This window comes from Jatropha curcas, chromosome 2 (assembly GCF_041381405.1).
Source record: "Jatropha curcas cultivar XTBG-Jc1 chromosome 2, XTBG_Jcur_1.0, whole genome shotgun sequence".
NCBI lineage: Eukaryota > Viridiplantae > Streptophyta > Magnoliopsida > Malpighiales > Euphorbiaceae > Jatropha > Jatropha curcas.
The window spans coordinates 15,506,755-15,525,911 of record NC_143152.1 but is presented as its reverse complement, the minus strand read 5'-3'; the positions used below and the strand labels follow the sequence as shown (position 1 = coordinate 15,525,911).

The 19,157-nt window shown below is 37.7% G+C and overlaps 1 pseudogene; it reads right to left on the bottom strand.

Moving 5' to 3' along the window:
* LOC149498294 (uncharacterized) overlaps nt 1-16,085 on the bottom strand; it is a 41,658-nt pseudogene extending 25,573 nt beyond the window's left edge.
* Nucleotides 16,086-19,157: the final 3,072 nt, after the last annotated feature.

Here is a 19,157-nt window from a genome sequence, read left to right as displayed (position 1 = left end):
CTCCTCCAAGGAATCATACCTATACATCTCTAAAGCATCAGCAATGTCTTTATTTAGACCTCCAAGGAATCGTGACATGGTGATTTGCTCATCTTCCTCAATCTTGGCACTAGCCATGCAAATCTCCATCTCCTTGTAGTACTCTTCCACACTCTTCCCTGCTTGCACCATTCTAGCTAATTTGTTGTGTAAATCCCTAAAATAATGAGTAGGGACAAATTTTTGGTGCATTAGTTCTTTCATGATTTCCCATGGTGGTACAAGTCGCAATCCCTTCCTTCTTCTTTTCAATAGCAATTGTTCCCACCAAAACATAGCATAACCTTTGAATTCAACAGTAGCAAGATGGGTTGAAATTGGTTATGGCATTTCTTTTCTTGAGAATAGTTATGGCATTCAAAGATTTGTTCTACTTTTCTCTCCCATTCAAGGAATTCTTCAGCATTGTTGTTACCTTTGAATTCTGGAATCCTCATCTTAATTGACCCCAAGTCTCCATCAATCTTATTGAAATTGGTCTCTGCAGTATCTTCATCATCATGGACTTGAAATCTAGCTTGTGGACGAGCTCTTGTTGTGTTAGAGTTTTGTGAAGCTTTTATCTCTTGCAATTCCTCCCTCATGTCTTGGAAAAGATTATTGAAGGTTCTAAACTGTCCTTGAATTGCTTCCATGAAAAGTTTCAATTGAGGGTCTTTAATTGGAATTCCATCCTCATTACCATCTCCAGATTTGCTTAAACTCATTGTTAAGAAAGAAACAGAAAAACAATAACAGATTTGAGTTAATAACAAACACTCCCTCACGTGTTTACACTCTATAATCACTCGTTGCAATTCTTCCAATTGAACTTCAGAATCTTAGGTGCACAAACCAACTCAAAAGCACGTTTAGAAACAAGGAATAAAACTTAACAATAAAAGCAAGCACAAATTCTAGAAAGAAGACTCAAAACGAGATGGACAGCAGCACAAGAACAAAACAATGCACTACTTTAATTATCAATTAGAGTGTAGTAAACAAGCAAACACACCCTAACAATGTAATAGAAACAAAAGAAAGCTCAACAAGAATAAAGAAACTAGAATTTAAAAGACAATTTCAGGATATAATGTATGAATTTAGCTCACTACAAAGCAAACCAAATATGAACCTATTTAATTCCACCCAAAACAAAGCAAGCAATCAAAGAAAAATCCAAAAGAAAAAATTTTTTTTTTATATGATCAGAACCGAGCACGGGCGTGCTAGAAAGAAGCACGGGCGTGCGTGTAATGTTTAGTCCAATAAGTGAAAGTCAGGACCTAGCACGGGTGTGCTTGAAGTGAAGCACGGGCGTGTGGCATTTGAGGGTGAGGTGTATCTTGTAACAGGTAGGCCATGCCCCTTCTCCAGCTCCTATAAAAATGTTCCCTTCAATTGCTGACCTTATCCCTAGAGAACCTCCTAAACCGCGTAGAAATCTAAAGAGCCAATGAGAAGCTCCCATGTGGCATCCTTATCTACTCTTATCTTAAGTAATCTAGAGAGCCAATCGTGACAAGCCACGTGGCAATCTTATCTTCAAACCTAATAATGCAAAGGAAAAGAGAAATTCGCCAGCTTCGTCGCCAAGTGGAAGAAATTGAAAGAGATAAAATCTTACAACCTCCAGTTCCTCCACCTTCTTACCCCTTTGATTATGCATTACCTCCACCAATGTTTAATATTGCTTCATGGCAATACAAACTCAGAGCTTGGATTCACCAAAATAATCTGTTCACTGGCCTATTGAAGCCGTGGAAGGCGTGTTGGGGCTATTCGGTTGCGAACTGCTGAACGGAATACCATACTGGGTGGACAGCTCTCGGCTACCTGGTATCAGAGCCTAATGTCTGTGCTTGGACAAGGATTGTAGTAGATTTGCTTAATCTCAAAAGATATGGTCAACTAATTCTTGTTATCTTATCCACAAAGTAGTTAAGATTGGATTTTATCACAAGATTATAGTGGATAAACTCAATCCCACAAAATATGGTTAAATCCCTAAGGATTAGGAGCAATCCCACAATTTAAGGTAAAATCCCTAGGAATTAGGAGCAAATCCCACAAAATATGGTCAAATCCTTTGAATTAAGAATAAAAATCCACACAACACAATCAATCTTTAATGGTGCACGAAAATTTTTTTATACTCTTTTTTTTTTTTAATCAACAAGATCTAAGATCAAAACTTCCAGAATTAAAACAAGAACGAAATTGACAAACTTAATTGATGCAAAAACGAATTGAAACTAACAATCAAGAAGACAAACACAAGCCCTATGACAAATAATCACAAACCCTATGGACTAAAATAAATAAGAATTTACCTTAATCTTTGGCTCTAATACCAAACTGACGCGGAACCCTATGGAAATAAATTCCATGAACTCTATGACAAGTTTTGGAAGAGATCCAAGATCAAACTAAACCCCCCTCTATTGATATGGATCCATCATCACTCGTCGCTGGATCGCAAGGAGGCATGGTGAACGACGAAGGAGATCCATTGGTGCTTCCTATTGGACCGATTACAAGGAGCCGTGCCAAGCGATATGGGGCAGCCATATCATTATTTGTTCAAGCCCAAATAACACAAGAACTTCATGATGTCGCATTCAACAAGTGTGGTGAAGAACTTGAGGGCATTCCTAGGCTTCTAATGTTGTTGGTGGCATGTGAAGTTGAAGCACTCCAGTAAATTTGTTTAGATTGCTACAGTGTAGGAAAGCATGCCTGCTACAGTGTCATGCCAATTAGTTTGACTTGCTACAGTAACTTTGACTTGCTACAGTGACATCGACTTGAAGGCTTGGAGTGACTTAGGCGTGTTTTGTGTGTTTTATGCTTTGTTAAACCTAGTTTCCTTATTTAGTATAAATAACTTGTCTTCCATGTAAGGACAGAACTTTTGATATTGATAAACTTCATTTGTTCAAGCTTTGCTTGTTCTCCTTTGCTTAGAGTGATAGTGAGAGATTGCTTCCTCTAATTGCATCAAGAATTAAGGTAAACTTATCAACTCTTTTGTGGCGTTTATCTTGTTCTTTGCTTGATTATTTGTGTTACCATTTCCTTATAAATGTGGGGTGCCATAGAGCGATTAATCTCGATTATTGGTGTTTCCGTTTCATTATAAACGAGGGGTGCCATAGAGGCGAACTTATATCTCATTCTTTGATTCGATCCGTATCATCTATGGCACCCAAAGCTTAAAGAAGCAAGAACACTAATAATAGAGTAAAAGAATAAGATAAACGCCACAAAGAATTGATAAGTTTACCTTGATTCTTGATGCAATTAAAAGAATGCAATCTCACACTCTCTCTAAAGCAAGAGCACGCCAAAGCATGAAGAAGAAATTCTCTTTTGATTAATTGAATGAATGTTGAATAATTACAATATAACAAGCTATTTATACTAATTCTAAGAGGTCCAGATCCTTAAAGGATTTAGATTAGTTAGTCTAAATGAGCTAAGGATAAGGATTTAGCAAATCTAAACCAACTAAAAATCTTAACAACTTAAGGATTTGGATATCTAATCCAAATCAACTAAAGATTGACTAAATTTAAACAAAATAAGGCTAAAATAATCAAGGGTGGCTGAATTACAGGAGGCCCAACCCATTAACATTGCAAAAACTCAAAATAAGCTAACTAGTTTAATGAGAGGCAGAGGCGTGCACTGTCTGGGGCATGCCAGTTGGCACGGGCGTGCTCCAAATCAAGTGTTGTTCTCACGAGAGTCAGAGGCGTGCACGGTCTGGGGCGTGCCAGTTGGCACGGGCGTGCTTCAAATCAAGTAAGTGTTGTCTCTCGAGAGTCAGAAGCTTGCACGGCCTAGGGCGTGCCACCTTGCACGGGCATGCTAACCAAACACGGTCTAGGCATGTCATATGTTGGAAATTCAGGTTCCAACTCAACATGTGCTTCCACTAATGTGAGAAACTTAGGTGTTCCTTCAAGTTCTTCACAGCACTTGTTGAAAGCAAGGTCATGGAGCTCTTGTGTGATTTGTTCTTGAATGTATATGGATATGGTTGCTCCATACTTCTTTGCACGGCTCCTTGTAATTGGTCCACTAGGAAGTACTAATGGATTGCCATTGTTGTGGTCCTTGTTCCCTTGAGCTCCATAGGTGGTTGGTGATAGTGGATCCGTATCACCAAGCAACTAAAGCTTCTCCATGTTCAGGAAATATTAAGTTATCTGAATCATCATCATCATCATTAATTAATTTAAGCATATCATCATAATCACTACATTCAGTTTCAGAACTAACATTCCCATCATCTTTAGCAATCATAACTCTTTTATTAGGACATTGAGATGCATAATGCCCTTTTCCCAAACATTTAAAACATTTAATTTCTCTAGAAGGGGTTGTAGAGTTAGAAGTACCTTTGTTGCTTTTAATTGGACCCATTAAATCCTTCTTTTCACCTTCTTTGGGCCATTTAGATCCCCATGTGTTACTAGAGTACTTGTCGGTGGATCTCCCCTTTTTCTGCCTTTCAAGTTTCATGGCCATATCTATCATCTCCTCCAAGGTATCGTATCGATACATCTCTAAAGCATCAGCAATGTCTTTATTTAGACCTCCAAGGAATCGTGGCATGGTGATTTGCTCATCTTCCTCAATCTTGGCTCTAGCCATGCAAATCTCCATCTCCTTGTAGTACTCTTCCACACTCTTCCCTCCTTGCACCATTCTTGCTAAATTATTGTGTAAATCCCTAAAGTAATGAGTAGGGACAAATTTTTGGTGCATTAGCTCTTTCATAATCTCCTATGGTGGTACAGGTCGCATCCCTTTCCTTCTTCTTTTTAACAGCAATTGTTCCCACCAAAACATAGCATAACCTTTAAATTCAACAGCAGCAAGATGGGATTTCTTTTCTTGAGAATAGTTATGGCATTCAAAGATTTGTTCTACTTTTCTCTCCCATTCAAGGTAATCTTCAGCATTGTTGTTACCTTTGAATTCTGGAATCCTCATCTTAATTGATCCCAAGTCTCCATCAATTTTATTAAAATTAGTATCTTCAGTATCTTCATCATCATGGGCTTGAAATCTAGCTTGTGGACGAGCTCTTGTTGTATTAGAGCTTTGTGAAGCTTTTATCTCTTGTAATTCCTCCCTCATGTCTTGGACAAGATTATTGAAGGTTCTAAATTGTCCTTAAATTGCTTCCATGAAAAGTTTCAATTGAGGGTCTTTAATTGGAATTCCATCCCCATTACCATCTCCAGATTTGCCTGAACTCATGGTTAGTATTCAAAAGAGAAAACACAAGAAGATTTGAGTTAATGGTAAGTCACTCCCTCACGTGTTTACACTCTTTAATCATTCCTTGCAATTCTTCCAATTGTACTTCAGAATCTTAGGTCAACCAACCAACTCAAAAGCACGTTTAGAAACAAGGAATAAACCTTAACAATGAAAAGCAAGCACAAATTCTAGAAAGAAGACTCAAAACGAGATGGATAGTAGCACAAGAACAAAAACAATGCACTACTTTAATTATCAATTAGAGTGTAGTAAATAAGCAAACACACCCTAATAATGTAATAGAAGCAAAAGAAAGTTCACACAAAAACAAAGAAACTAGAATTTAAAAGACAATTTCAGGATATAATGTATGAATTTAGCTTACTACAAAGCAAAGTAAATATGGACCTAATTAATTTTACCCAAAACAAAGCAAGCAATCAAAGAAAATCCAAAAGAAATTTTTTTTTATATGGTCAGAACCGAGCACGGGCGTGCTAGATGGAAGCACGGGCATGCGTGTAAAGCTTGGTCCGACAATTGAAAGTCAGGACCAAGCACAGGCGTGCTTATGGTGAAGCACAGGCGCGCTGCCTTATATCCTCCTTTTCCTTCAATATAACCCAATTTAGTTAGGATTTAGATTTTGATAAGGATTATAGTGGATAAACTAAATCTAAAAAAGATATGGACAACTAATTCTTGTTATCTTATCCACAAAGTAGTTAAGATTAGATTTTATTAAGAGATTATAGTAGATAAATTCAATCCCACAAAATAAGGTCAAATTCCTAAGAATTAGGAATAAATCCCACAAAATAAGGTCAAATCCCTAAGAATTAGGAACAAGATCCCTATGAATTAGGAACAAAATCCACACAACACAAACAAGCTTTCCAATGGTGGACGAATTTTTTTTTTCTTCTTACTCTTTTTTTTTTTTTGCAAATCTAATTAACAAGATCTAGGATCACAACTTCCAGAATTGAACAAGAACGAAATTAATAAACACAATTGATGCAAATTCAAAATTAAAGCTAAGCAAAACAAGAAGACAAACACGAAAACAAGAAAAACAAGAACACATATAATCACAAACCCTAGAACTAAGATAAATAAGAATTTACCTTAATCTTTGGCTCTGATACCAAACTGACTCGGAACCCTATGGAAATTTATCTTAAAAACTCTATGACAAGATTTGGAAGAGATCCAAGATCAAACTAAATTACGCGGAACCCTATGGAAATAAATTCCATGAACTCTATGACAAGTTTTGGAAGAGATCCAAGATCAAAATAAACCCCCCCTCTATGGCACCCAAAGCTTACTTAAAGAAGCAAGAACACCAATAATAGAGTAAAAGAATAAGATAAACGCCTCAAAGAATTGATAAGTTTACCTTGATTCTTGATGCAATTAGAAGAATGCAATCTCACACCCTCTAAAAACATGAACATGCCAAAGGCATGAAAGGAATTCTCTCTTGATTGATTTATTGATTGAATAATGTGAATAATTACAAAATAACAATCTATTTATACTAATCTAAGAGGTCCAGATCCTTAAAGGATTTAGAGTTAGCTAAGGAGTAGGATTTAGCAAATCTAAACCAACTAAGGATATGACTAACAAAATCATAACAACTTAAGGATTTGGATATCTAATCCAAATCTACTAAAGATTGACCAAATCTAAACAAAATAAGGCTAACTAATCAAGGGTGGCCGAAATATAGGAGGCTCAACCCATTTACATTGCAAAAACTCAAAATAAGCTAGCTAGTTTAATGAGAGGCAGAGGCGTGCACGGTCTAGGGCGTGCCAATGCGCAGGGGCGTGCTTCAATGTAGAGCTTCCTTCGCAAGAGGCAGAAGAGTGCACGGTCTGGGGCGTGCTAGTTGGCATGGGCATGCGCGTATGTATGAGTTTTCCTCGCGAGAGGCAGAAGCTTGCACGGCCTGGGGGGTGCCACCTTGCACGGGCGTGCTAACCAAGCATGGTCTAGGCATGTCATGTGTTGGAAGTTCAGGTTCCAACTCAACATGTGCTTCCATTAATGTGAGAAACTTAGGTGTTCCTTCAAGTTCTTCATAGCACTTGTTGAAAGCAAGGTCATGGAGCTCTTGTGTGACTTGTTCTTGAATATATAAGGACATGGTTGCTCCATACTTCTTTGCACGGCTCCTTGTAATTGGTCCACTAGGAAGTACTAATGGATTGCCATTGTTGTGGTCCTTGTTCCCTTGAACTCCATAGGTGGTTGGTGATAGTGGATCCATATCATCCCCCCCCCTTCTTTAAAAAGATTTGTCCTCAAATCTGCATCCATGTCAAAGGGAGACAAATCACTAATATTAAAAGTTGTAGAAACACCATACTCACCTGGCAAGTCTATTTTGTAGGCATTATCATTGATGTGCTCTAAGACTTGGAATGGACCATCTCCACGTGCATCTAGCTCTTCCTTTGGTTGGGAAACCTTTCCTTGCGAAAGTGTACCCAAACCCAATCACCAGGCATAAGCACCAACTTCTTCCTTCCTTTGTTTGCTCTATCAGCATATTGCTTGTTCCTCTTTTCTATGTTGGCTCTAGCCTTCTCATGTAAAGACTTCACCAATTCTGCCTTTTTATCACCATCTAAATTAGAAAGTTCATTCAAAGGTAAAGGAACAAGATCTAATACAGTTAGTGGGTTAAAGCCATAAACAAGTTCAAATGGACTAAAACCTGAAGTAGAATGTATGCTACGATTATATGCAAACTCAATGAATGGCAAACAATCTTCCCAAGTTTTTAAGTTCTTACCCACAATGGCATGAAGCAATGTTCCTAAAGTTCTATTCACAACTTCAGTTTGTCCATCCGTTTGTGGATGACAAGTTGTAGAATAAAGTAATTTAGTTCCAAGCTTACCCCACTAAACTCTCCAAAAGTGTGAAAGGAACTTTGCATCCCTATCTGAAACTATAGTTCGTGGTACTCCATGTAACCTTACCACTTCTCTAAAGAATAAATCAGCAACATTATTGGCATCATCAGTTTTATGACAAGGAATAAAATGAGCCATCTTGCTAAACCTATCAACAACAACAAATATACTATCCTTACCACGCCTAGTCCTGGGTAAACCAAGTACAAAGTCCATAGATATATCAATCCAAGGAGAACTAGGAAAAGGTAAAGGCATGTATAATCCATGAGGCATAGACTTAGATTTGGCATGTTTACAAGCAATACAAGAGTTACAAACTCTTTCTACATCTTTATGCATATGAGGCAAATAAAAGTGTTCATTCAACATATCATAAGTCTTATGTACCCCAAAGTGTCCCATCAATCCCCCACTATGAGATTCAAGCACAAGCAATTCTCCCATAGAACATTTAGGCACACAAAGTTTGTTGCCCTTAAACAAATATCCATCATGTCTATGGAACTTATCAAAGGTTCCATGCTCACATGCTACATATATGTTGCCAAAGTCAGAATCATTCTCATATAAATCTTTAACATACTCAAATCCAAGCAATTTAGAACTAAGAGCAGTAATTAGAGTATATCTTCTTGACAATGCATCAACAACAATATTATCTTTTCCATGCTTGTATTTAATCACATATGGAAATTGTTCAATAAATTCAACCCACTTATCATGCCTTTTATTGAGCTTACCTTGACCCTTCAAGTGTTTTAGGGCCTCATGGTCAGTATGGATGACAAACTCCTTAGCTAGTAAGTAGTGTTGCCAAACATTTAGAGTTCTTACCAAGGCATACAACTCTTTGTCATAGGTTGAATAGTTGAGTTGTGGTCCATTCAACTTCTCACTAAAGTAGGCAATTGGTTTCTTTTCTTGCATTAGGACAGCCCCAATTCCCACACCAGAAGCATCACACTCAAAAGTACCTTCAAAATTAGGTAAAGAAAGTATAGGTGCAGAAGTTAACTTCCCCTTAAGCGTGTCAAACACCTTTTGTTACTCTTCTTCCCACTTGAACCCAACTTCCTTTTTGATTATTTCTGTTAGTGGTGCTGCAATTGAAGAGAAATCTTTGACAAATCTTCTATAAAAGCTTGCCAACCCATGAAAGCTCCTAACTTCAGAAACCGATTTGGGTGTTGGCCATTCTTTGATAGCTTTTACCTTCTCCTCATCTACTTCAATACCCTGTGCACTCACAACAAATCCAAGAAATACAAGTCTATTTATACAGAATGTGCATGTGTTAAGTTTAGCATACAACTTTTCAGATCTCAAAGTTTGTAACACCATCCTAGCATGCTCAATATGATCATTAAGAGACTTGCTATAGATGAGTATATCATCAAAGTATACAACCACAAACTTTCCTAAGAAGGCAAGCAATACATGGTTCATAAGCCTCATAAATGTACTAGGTGCATTAGATAGTCCAAAAGGCATAACTAACCATTCATACAACCCATACTTAGTTTTAAAAGCAGTTTTCCATTCATCACCTGGTTGCATTCTAATTTGATGGTAATCACTCATTAAATCAATCTTTGTAAAGTAAGTTGCCCCATACAATTCATCCAACATATCATCAAGTCTAGGGATAGGATGTCTATAGTTTATAGTGATTTTGTTGACCGCTCTACAATCAACACACATGCACCATATTCCATCCTTTTTAGGTACTAGAAGCACGGGAACGACACACGGGCTCATGCTCTCTCTCAACAAACGTTTCTCCATAAGTTCATCAACTTGCCTTTGCAACTCCTTTGTCTCCATGGGATTGCTTCTAGAGGCAGGCCTATTTGGAATGGTGGATCCAGGAATGAAGTCAATTTGATGTTCTATTCCTCTTAAAGGTGGTAAACCACTGGGTAATTCACTAGGAAAGACATCATCAAATTCCTGCAACACAGAAACAAACATAGAAGGCAAACTGTCAAGGTTAGTGTTAGTTTCAGCAAATAAAACCTCTTTGTACCTTAGAAGCAATATGGGGTTCTCCAAGGCAATAGCACACCTAACCTCCCTAGCTCTTGCATAAAAAGTTTGTGGCCTCTTTTCCTTCTTCCTTATTTTCTCTCTTTTGTTCTCTCGAAATCTCACTCTCCTTTTTTCTCAAGGCCGAAACCTCTCTCTCTCTCTCAAGTATCTTTCTTTGGTCTTCATAAACCTCTTGAGGTGATAAAGGTACAAGAACCATCTTTTCCCCCTTATGAATTAAAGAATATCGATTATGGAATCCATCATGAAGTGCTCTTCTATCATATTGCCATGGTCTTCCCAACAATAAATGGCCAGCTTGCATAGATACTATGTCACATAAGATTTCATCTTCATAACTTCCAATAGAAAATGGAATAAGTACCTGTCGAGTCACCTTCACCTCCCCACAATCATTCAACCATTGCAACTTATAAGGCTTAGGATGCTTGAGACAAGTTAAGTTCAGTTTGTTTACCATGTTTACACTAGTAACATTAGTGCAACTACCCCCATCAATAATAAGAGTACACACCTTTCCACTAATCAAACATCTAGTGTGAAATATGTTCTCACGTTGCTCAAGGCTTTCTTCTTTGACATGCATATTCAAAGCACGCCTAGCAACCAAAGCTTCTCCATGTTCAGGAAGTATTAAATTTTCTGAATCATCATCATCATCATCAATTAAATTAGGCATATCATCACAATCACTACATTCAGATTCAGAACTAACATTCCCATCATCTTTAGCAATCATAACCCTTTTATTAGGACATTGAGATGCATAATGCCCTTTCCCCAAACATTTAAAACATTTAATTTCTCTAGAAGGGGTTGTAGAGTTAGAAGTACCTTTGTTGCTTTTAATTGGAGTTTGGACAGCTTCTTTACCTTTTGAAGTTGAATCTGTCCTTTGAGAATTAGAACCCTTAAAATCCCTCTTCTCACCTTCTTTGGGCCATTTTGATCCCCGTGTTGCTAGAATACTTGTTGGTAGATCTCCCCTTTTTCTGTCTTTCAAGTTTCATGGCCATATCTATCATCTCCTCCAAGGTATCATACCTATACATCTCTAAAGCATCAGCAATGTCTTTATTTAGACCTCCAAGGAATCGTGACATGGTGATTTGCTCATCTTCTTCAATTTTGGCTCTAGCCATGCAAATCTCCATCTCCTTGTAGTACTCTTCCACACTCTTCCCTCCTTGCACCATTCTAGCTAATTTATTGTGTAAATCCCTAAAGTAATGAGTAGGGACAAACTTTTGGTGCATTAGTTCTTTCATGATCTCCCATGGTGGTATAGGTCGCAATCCCTTTCTTCTTCTTTTTAATAGCAATTGTTCCCACCAAAACATAGCATAACCTTTAAATTCAACAGCAGTAAGATGGGATTTCTTTTCTTGAGAATAGTTATGGCATTCAAAAATTTGTTCTACCTTTCTCTCCCATTCAAGGTATTCTTCAGCATTATTGTTACCTTTGAATTCTGGAATCCTCATCTTAATTGATCCCAAGTCTCCATCAATTTTATTGAAATTGGTCTCTGCAGTATCTTCATCATCATGGACTTGAAATCTAGCTTGTGGACAAGCTCTTGTTGCATTAAAGCTTTGGGAAGCTTTTATCTCTTGCAATTCCTCCCTCATGTCTTGGAAAAGATTATTGAAGGTTCTAAATTGTCCTTGAATTGCTTCCATGAAAAGTTTTAATTGAGGATCTTTAACTTGTCCTCCTTCATTATCATCTCCAGATTTGCCTGAACTCATGGTTAGTAAAAGAGAAAACACAAGAAGATTTGAGTTAATGGTAGATCACTCCCTCACGTGTTTGCACTCTTTAATCACTCCTTGCAATTCTTCCAATTGAACTTCAGAATCTTAAGTCAACCAACCAACTCAAAAGCACGTTTAGACACAAGGAATAAAAACCTAACAATGAAAAGCAAGCACAATTCTAGAAAGAAGACACAAAACGAGATGGATAGTAGCACAAGAATATAAACAATGCACTACTTTAATTATCAATTAGAGTGTAGTAAACAAGCAAACACACCCTAACAATGTAATAGAAGCAATGGAAAGCTCAAACAAGAATAAGGAAACCAGAATTTAAAAGACAATTACTGGATATAATGTATGAATTTAGCATACTACAAAGCAAACCAAATATAGACCTAAATAGTTCTATCCACAACAAAGCAGGCAATCAAAGAAAATCAAAAGAAAACAATGGTCAGAATCGGGCACGGGCGTACGTGTAATGCTTAGCCTATCAAGTGAAAGTCAGGGCCTAGCACGGTTGGGCTTGAGGTAAAGCACGGGCGTGCTGAGTTAATTCCTTTTTCAATGTATCCCAATTTAGGTAGGATTTTAGATTTGACAAGGATTATAGTAGATTTGCTTAATCTCAAAAGATATGGACAACTAATTCTTGTTACAAGGTAGTTAAGATTGGATTTGATCACAAGATTATAGTAGATAAACTCAATCCCACAAAATAAGGTCAAATTCCCAAGAATTAGGAACTAATCCCACAAAATATGGTCAAATCCCAAAAAATTAGGAACAAATCCCACAAAATATGGTCAAATCCCTAAGAATTAGGAACAAATCCCACAAAATATGGTCAAATCCCTAAGAATTAGGAACAAAAATCCACACAACAATCAAGCTTCTTTTAATGGTGGACGAAATTTTTTTATACTCTCTTTTTTTTTTTTTTTAATCAACAAGATCTAAGATCAAAACTTCCAGATTTGAACAAACAAGAACGAAATTGATCAACACAATTGAAGCAAGAACGAATTTAAATCAAACAAACAAGAAGATAAAGAAAACACCAAAAACAAGATGACAACACAAGAACAAGATGAATAAGAAAACAAATAAACACAAACCCTAGAACTAAGATAAATAAGAATGATGATGATGATGCTTGAAGGAGTATGCATGTGTTATAACTGAGATTGAGATAGGATATATATATTGGAGTTATTGGATTTTGAGAATTTGAATTGGAAGTGTTCTTGTTTTCATAGATTTTGGTTTAGTCCAACTTTTAGGGAAAACTGTTGTAGTTTTTCTGTAAGATCTTCCAAATCATTTTCTAAGTAAAATAATGCGACCCTAGCTAATTAACAAGTACTCTTGCAAATCAACAAGGAAATCTAGCGGAAAGCATGCAATCACGGAAGTACCCGTCAATCCCTTTAACCCCCAAGTACTCTTGAAGAGAGAAAAACAAGGAATTTAGAACAAGAATCAGAAACTTACCTTCAAGTACTCTTGAAAACAACTCTGAAATTCTTGGCGCAATTAATCTTGTAGAACTCACAAGCCTAATTACTAAGGAAAATTCGGTTCTATTCATGCAAGGATGAAGAACACGGTTTGTTCTTGAAGAACAAAGAAAACACGTTGGTTTTGATTCAAATTAATGTTGGCTGCTGTGCAGCTCTTTACAATGCAATATAAATAACCTAAGCTAACCCTAATTTAGCTATTAACTTAAGTTAGCCCAGGCCTAAACCTAATGTGGCCCAAATGGGCTTAATTAAATACAAGTCCAAAGCTAACTAATTAAAACAAGCCTGACTTAAACATTAACTAATCTAGGACTGGCCCAACTCTGGAAAATAAGCCCAACCAGCCTTACATTTAATTAATTAAGTCCACTAATAGAATTTAAATAAAAGCAAGACAAATGGCCAGAGGCCCTACACAGCCCATACTTAAGCTCATAATAAAATAACATCCTCCTAAATTTGCCTAAGTATAGAACCATGTAGAATGCATCAATGGGCAGCCTCTTTGCACGCCTCAAGCACCATAATAAGCTTTGGTGCTTCTTCAAGTTCCATCTCACATCTTGCATAATTATGATCTTGAAGCTCCAATGTGATTTGTTCTTGAGTAAATGCATTCAAGGCTACTCGTAGCTTGGTTGCACGAGCTCTTGTGATTAGTCCCTCGGGTAGAGCTAGAGGATCCTTCACCTTGCTCCCTTGATCCGTATCATTCCCTCCCTCCTCAAAAAGATTTGTCCTCAAATCTGAATCATAATCAAATGGAGAAAGGTCAGAAACATTAAAGGTAGCAAACACGCCATACTCACTTGGTAGATCAATCTTGTAGGCATTGTTATTGATCCTCTCCAACACTTGAAAAGGCCCATCACCTCGGGCAGCAAGCTTTCCCTTCCTTTGGTTTGGGAATCTTTCCTTCCTCATGTGCACCCAAACCCAATCTCCAGGTTTAAATACCACATCAACAAACTCCTGCAGCAAAGAAACACCGCTAGATAGCAAAGAAGATGTGTCAGTGTTAGTCAAATTAAGCAAAGTTTTCTTAAACTGAATCATGGAGACTGGTCTACCCTCACTAACACTGCTGCGGATCTCTTTCTCTCTTACATACATGTTTTGTTCCTTTCTTCCCTCTCTTGGTGTTTCACTCACCATTGGGCCATAAATTTTTTTTATGTCTTTTGTGGCCTCTTTTTTTTCAACCTCACTCTTTACACTCGTTCGTTCTCTCGAGCTCAAAGCATCAATTCCATTTTCCCTCAAAGCTGAAGCCTCTCTCTCAAGTAGCTTCTTTTGATTAGCAGATACTTCAAATTCCTGCAAAGGGTCCACAAACACACTTGGCAAATGTGGGTTAGCATCATTACTGGACAAATAAGCTTCTTTGCACAAAGTTACAAATATAGGTTGATTGTTGTGCAAAACATGTTTAACCTCACTTGTCTTAGCTATTAAACTCACATGTTTTTCCTTTTCTTCTCCCTCTATCTTTTTATTTGCACTTTGTGTATTTTCACTCATTTTATTTTCACTCTCTTTTTCTTTCTTTTCACCCTCAAGTCTCATACCTTGCTTTTTATATTGATTGACATACACTTCTTGTGACCAAACTGGTGTTAGAATGGTTTTCCGCTCATCCTTTGTGATTGAATACCTATTGAGGTAATCCACACTTTTCCTTCCTAACTTATTGTTCAAATCCCTAAAGTAATGATCAAGATTATCAACCTCCTCATCTTCAGGAGTTTGAAATCTAATTGGTGTAGTACTAAGACGAGCTCTTGTTGTACCCCTCCTTGTAACATTGTGGTCATGTCTTTTCCTCTGTTGTTCTTGAAGCTCTAATCTGTCATTAAAGCTATCCATAAACCTAGTGAATCCTCCCATCTCTGCAGAGAGAGCATCTAGAAAGGCTTGTTGCTTTGGGTCTTCAACCTTGAGAGGGCTGTCATTCTTATCTCTAGATGAATCAGACATCCTGAAATAGAATAACAAACACAAAAACTAAAGGAAATGGTTAGTTTATCACTCCCTCACGTGTTTCTCTCTTTATTTGGCTTTTTCACAATATGTGGGTTTCACTCCAGCCTTTTACCACTCTTTCCACTTGAATAATTGCACTTCAGAATCCCAAAGTTGCTACAAAAGTCAAGAGAAAGTTAGGAAAGCAAAGAATATAATCAAGTAATGCACAAACTCTTATCAAGAAATCACACGTTTTGAATGGCAATACAAGAATAAGAAAGGTGTATCGCTGGAAATTAATAAACTAAAGTGTAGGAACAAGCAAATAACACTTTAGCAATGATAAGAGGCAAAGCACGGGCGTGCTGGAACGGCACGGGCAAGTTTTGGACTTCCAGAGGCAAGCACGGGGTGTGCTATGTTTGGCACGGGCGTGCTTGGACTTCCAGAAGCAAGCACGGGCTGATTAGAGAGGTAGCACGGGCGTGCTTCTCCCAGCCTATAGAATCGCCTGGACTTCCAGAGGCGAGCACGGGCAGGCGCACGGGCATGCTTCTGGGCGTGCTTCTCTCTGGACGTGTGAGGTCCAAAATTTCCTAACTACTAAGCTCTAATTGTTCCACACAAACAAATAATAGATTACTAGAATCAACAAATAGACAATTCTGGACAAGATGCACGAAGTTAATTCACTACAAAGTAAAATTAACTATGGACCTAATCAATCTAATTATCAAAGCTAGTATTCAAGAAAATTTCCCAAGGACAATATGTAACTATAGCAGTGCTAGGTTATCAATTCACTTTAGTGCACAATTTCAGGTTGTCACAAGTCAATTCTCAAGCTTCATACAAGCAACGAAGAGTAAAGGCATATTCAGGTTGTAGCAACGAATGGAGTTCAATACGGTCTAAAAAGGAGACGAAGAGTAAAGAAAAGGGCATGGATTCTAAGGAGAAGTGGACTGATCCTAGCTAGCAAAAGGATACCTCAACTTTTAACCAAGATTCGAGGACGAATCTTTTTGAGGAAAGGGGGAATGATATGGATCCATTGGTGCTTCCTAGTGGGCTTGGATGTGTTCTTATCCCTTGTTGCTTGTTTTGGTCTAATTAATATGTAAGGGATATGGGCTCATAGTGTTTATTTAAGTTGTTTTGGGTTGGTTTTATGATGCATGCAATCTGCCCAATATCAAGTTGTTTGTTTTGGGCTGGAAAGGCATATTCAGGTTGTAGCAACGAATGGAGTTCAATACGGTCTAAAAAGGAGACGAAGAGTAAAGAAAAGGGCATGGATTCTAAGGAGAAGTGGACTGATCCTAGCTAGCAAAAGGATACCTCAACTTTTAACCAAGATTCGAGGACGAATCTTTTTGAGGAAAGGGGGAATGATATGGATCCATTGGTGCTTCCTAGTGGGCTTGGATGTGTTCTTATCCCTTGTTGCTTGTTTTGGTCTAATTAATATGTAAGGGATATGGGCTCATAGTGTTTATTTAAGTTGTTTTGGGTTGGTTTTATGATGCATGCAATCTGCCCAATATCAAGTTGTTTGTTTTGGGCTGGAAATGACTTTATTTTGTGTTTTAGAGTTAAGCCCATGTGGTTTGGCCCTAGGGCAGCCTAGTTAGATGCTCTTCTTTAGGGTTATGTTTGTTTAAGGCATATAAATAGCCTCCTTAAGATGTAAAACGAGATTTTTGGCATAATTTGAATCAAAGGCAGAATTGCTCATGCTCTTGCATGTTCTTCTTAATTAGAGTGATTGTGAGAATTTGCTATCCTCTAATTGCATCAAGAATTAAGGTAAACTTATCAACTCGTTGTGGCGTTTATCTTGTTCTTTGCTCGATTATTGGTGTTACCGTTTCCTTATAAACGTGGGGTGCCATAGAGCGTTTTAATCTCGATTATTGGTGTTTCCGTTTCCTTATAAACGTGGGGTGCCATAGAGGCGAACTTACATCTCATTCCTTTGATTCCCGATCCCGGTTCCTTATCAACATAGTTTGCTAGCATATAATTCTCAGGTCAAACGAATAACAATTCTTTTTTTTTTTTTTAAGTCCCTAACCCTAGGATAGATTGAAATCCACAACCACAGTGCTCTGATACCAGATAATGCGACCCTAGCTAATTAACAAGTACTCTTGCAAATCAACAAGGAAATCTAGCAGAAAGCATGCAATCACGGAAGTACCCGTCAATCCCTTTAACCCCCAAGTACTCTTGAAGAGAGAAAAACAAGGAATTTAGAACAAGAATCAGAAACTTACCTTCAAGTACTCTTGAAAACAACTCTGAAATTCTTGGCGCAATTAATCTTGTAGAACTCACAAGCCTAATTACTAAGGAAAATTCGGTTCTATTCATGCAAGGATGAAGAACACGGTTTGTTCTTGAAGAACAAAGAAAACACGTTGGTTTTGATTCAAATTAATGTTGGCTGCTGTGCAGCTCTTTATAATGCAATATAAATAACCTAAGCTAACCCTAATTTAGCTATTAACTTAAGTTAGCCCAGGCCTAAACCTAATGTGGCCCAAATGGGCTTAATTAAATACAAGTCCAAAGCTAACTAATTAAAACAAGCCTGACTTAAACATTAACTAATCTAGGACTGGCCCAACTCTGGAAAATAAGCTCAACCAGCCTTACACTTAATTAATTAAGTCCACTAATAGAATTTAAATAAAAGCAAGACAAATGGCCAGAGGCCCTACACAGCCCATACTTAAGCTCATAATAAAATAACATCCTCCTAAATTTGCCTAAGTATAGAACCATGTAGAATGCATCAATGGGCAGCCTCTTTGCACGCCTCAAGCACCATAACAAGCTTTGGTGCTTCTTCAAGTTCCATCTCACATCTTGCATAATTATGATCTTGAAGCTCCAATGTGATTTGTTCTTGAGTAAATGCATTCAAGGCTACTCGTAGCTTGGTTGCACGAGCTCTTGTGATTAGTCCCTCGGGTAGAGCTAGAGGATCCTTCACCTTGCTCCCTTGATCCGTATCATAAAACCTTGGACTTGCTAGACTTGTGAGACTTGAAACAAAGTATGTAATGTGGAAAAAAAAATCACCCATATCTTAGCCTATAAGATTTGAATATGTATCTTAAAAAGGTGCCTTTGGCACCAAATGTGGCATCTGCCGCCTATTCCTTCAAGACCGAGCAATGGGTGTTACATTCTCGACCTGAGGCAACTGTAAGGAATATTGCCCCTAGATGATAATAGCAACTCGATTTACTTAGTTTTAATTAATTACAGGAAAGGATCCTAAATGATGCATCTGAATTTATGCAAAAGGCGATATTTTTAATTAATCGCAAACCGGAGATTCGAAGCCTACTCGGTTGTCCTCTTACTGTGTTTTTTAGTTAAAAAAAATGTTATAATTCACTAGTAGAGTCACCAGCTGTGAGCGCGAGCGCCATGGGAAAGATCTGAAAGACGGAGTTAATCCAGATAGATCTATTGGTCGGTTCGTCATGGAAACTAGTAGGAACTCTTTACAGTTCTTTTTTGTTTGATTATGGCTCGGTTTAGCACTTACGTGTATCAAGTTGGCTCTTTGGAGCACTTTGACAGTGTGCGATGTGTTAGAGTCACCA